The sequence below is a fragment of the Mandrillus leucophaeus genome, unplaced genomic scaffold, assembly GCF_000951045.1.
Source record: "Mandrillus leucophaeus isolate KB7577 unplaced genomic scaffold, Mleu.le_1.0 Scaffold1739, whole genome shotgun sequence".
NCBI classification, from domain to species: Eukaryota; Metazoa; Chordata; class Mammalia; order Primates; family Cercopithecidae; genus Mandrillus; species Mandrillus leucophaeus.
In genome coordinates this window covers 16,606-19,868 of record NW_012101742.1, presented here as the reverse complement: position 1 = coordinate 19,868, position 3,263 = coordinate 16,606, and positions in this window count along the sequence as shown.

Here is a 3,263-nt window from a genome sequence, read left to right as displayed (position 1 = left end):
ACCCGAGGGTGTACATCCCAGACAATGTAGCTGTTCATCACCATGTGGTTGCATATTAATTGAACAATCAACTTTCCCATTTCTGGAAAAAAGACCATTGGTATTTTCATAGGGATTGCATGAGTTTTTAGATCACTTTGAGGAGTATTGCCATCTTAATAACATTAAGTCTTCCAATCATTGAACATGGGATTAGGTATTAGATATTCTTTTTTCCTCTGTTGCAAGGGTCTGGTTTAGTTTAAAAGGCAAGTTTATCTTAAATTTTGTATTTAGTTATGACCATTGATTGCCTGATTTTAAAATGATACCATATTAAATGCCTTCTTTTTAAAAAATGTTTCAACTTTTAGATTCAGGAAGTGCACGTTCACATCTGTTATATGGGTATATTGTGTGATGCTGAAGTTTAGGGTACAAATAATGCCGTCAACCAGGTAGTGAGACTAATACCCAATATGTAGTTTTTCAGCCCTTGCCTTTATATCTCTCTACCCTCTATAGTAATTCCGTGTGTATCGTTTCCATCTTTGGGTCCCACTTTTATATGAGAACATGTGGTATTTGGTTTTCTGTTGCTGCATTAATTCTCTCAAGATAATGGCCTCCAGCTGCATCTATGTTGCTGCAAATACATGATTTTTTAATGACTGCATAGCATTTAATGGCTGCATGGTGTATATATGCCACATTTTCTTCATGTGACACATCATTGGTTGGTTCTACGTCTTTACTATTGTGAAAAGTTCAGGAATGGACATATGAGCACATGTGTCTTTTTGGTAAAACAATTTGTTTTCCATTGGGTACATACCCAGTAGTGAAACTGCTGCATTGAATGATAGTTCTGCTTTTAGTTCTTTGAGAAATCTCTAAACTACTTTCCATATGGCTGAACTAACTTACATTCCCACCAGTAGTATATAACTGTTCTCTTTTCTCTGCAGTCTCACCAACATCTGTTACTTTTTTGGCTTTTTAATCATATCCATTTTGACTGGTATGAGATGATATCTCACTGTGGGTTTGATTTGCAGTTCTCTGATTATTAGTGATGTTGAGTATTTTGTCATGTGCTTGTGGGTCATGTATATGTCTTCTTTGGAATGACTCATGTCCTTTGCCCACTTTTTAATGGGGTTACTTGTTTTTTAACTTGTTGAATTGTCTAACTTCCTTATAGATTCTTGCTTTTGAACCATTGTTGGATTCACAGTTTGCAAGTATTTTGTCCCATTCTGTAGGTTGTCTGTTTATTCTGTTGGGAGTTTCTCTTTGTGTGCAAAAGCTCTTTAATTAGGTCCCACTTGTCAATATTCATTTTGGTTCCAATTGCTTTTGAGGAATTCTTTGCTAAAGCCTGTATCCGGAATGGAATTTTATAGATTTTTTTTCTATAGGATTCTTATGGTTTGAGGTCTTAAATTTAGATCATTAATCCATCTCGAGTTAATTTTTGTATATGGTGCAAGGAAGCGTTCCAGTTTCACTCTGCATATGGCTAGTCAGTTATCCTAGTTCAATTTACTAAATAGAGAATTCTTTCCTCATTGATTATTTTTGTCAACTTTGTTGAAGATCAGATGGCTGTAAGTGTGTAGCTTTATTTCTGGCTTCTCTACTTCTGTTCAATTTGTGTTTTGTACCAGTTACAAGCTCTTTTGGTTACTGTAAACTTACAGTATCGTTTGAAGTCACCTAATGTGAAGCTTCCCAGTATTCTTTTTGCTTAGGATTGCTTTGGATTTGGGCTCTTCTTTGGTTCCATATGAATTTCAGAAGAAAATGACATTGGTAGTTTGATAGGAATAGCATTGAACCTGGAGATTGCTTTGGGCAGTCTAGCCATAATGATACTGATTGTTTCAATCCATAAGCATGAACTGTTTTTCCATTTGTTTGTGTCATCTATGATTTTGTTCAGTAGTATTTTGTAGCTCTCCTGGAAGAGACCTTTTTGCCCCATTTGTTAGTTGTATTCCTAGGTTTTCTCCTATGGCTATTGTAAACGGGATTGAGTTCTTGATTTGGCTTTCAGCATGAACATTTTTGGTGTATAACAGTGCTACAGATTTTTGAATATGTATTTTGTACTGAGATCTCACTGAAGTCGCATATCAGACCCACGAGATTTTGGAGGGTTCTTCAGGGTTTTCTAGGTCTAAGATGGGTCTTCTAGGTCTGAGATGGTTCTTCTGATTCTACTAGTAGAAGATGGTCCTTGTAATCTTGAGGACAGTAGAAGGATTGGTCTTATTTTTAATTCAACTTCCTACTCTTTGACTTTCATGTGAAGCATTTAGACTGTTTACCTTCAATGTTAACATTGATATATGAGGTTTTGATTCTATTGTGAAGTGGTTAGCTAGTTGCTTTGTAGTTTCTACCATGTGATTGCTTTATAGAATCTGTGGGCTACATACTTAAGTGTGTTTTGTGGTAGCGGTACTGTTCATTCATTTCCATATTTAGAACTCCCTTAATGATATCTTATAAGCCTGGACTAATGATAACAGATATTCCTGGCACTTTCTTCTTTGGACAAGATTGTATTTCTTCTTTGCTTTTGAAGCTTACTTTGGCAAACTATAAAATCCTTTATTGTAATTTTTAAAAAAATGAATGTTGAAAATAGGCTGAGTATCCTTTTAGCTTGACAAGGTTCTCTTCCTATGTGATCTGACCTTTCTCTCCAGCTGCTTTTAAAATTATTTTTTAGCCTTGACTTTGGACAGCCTGGTGAGTAAATGCCTTGGTGGTGTTAATTTTGTATAGTGTCTCACATATATTCCCTGGGTTTATTGTATTTGGATGTCTACCGGCCTAGCAACTTTGGGAAAATTTTCTCAACTTATTAGCTCAGATATATTTTCTAGATTATTTACTTTTTCTTCTCTTTCAGGAATGCCAATAATTCCTAGTTACTCCTTTTCAGTCATCACACATTTCTTGAAGACTTTGTTCATTTGTTAAAATCATTCTTTATTTTTGTCTGACTGGGTTAGTTCAAAAGACTGGTGTTCAAGCTCTGAAATTGGTCTGGTCTATTGATAAACCCTTCAATTGCATTCTGAAATTCCTTAAGTGAATCTTTCAATTCCAGAAGCTTTGATTGATTTCTTTTTTTCTTACATATTTCACTTTATTGTCAAGTTATTAGTATGTTTATTTTCTTATTTTATTTTATTTTATTATTATTATACTTTAAGTTCTAGGGTACATGTGCATAACGTGCAGGTTTGTTACATATGTATACTTGTGCC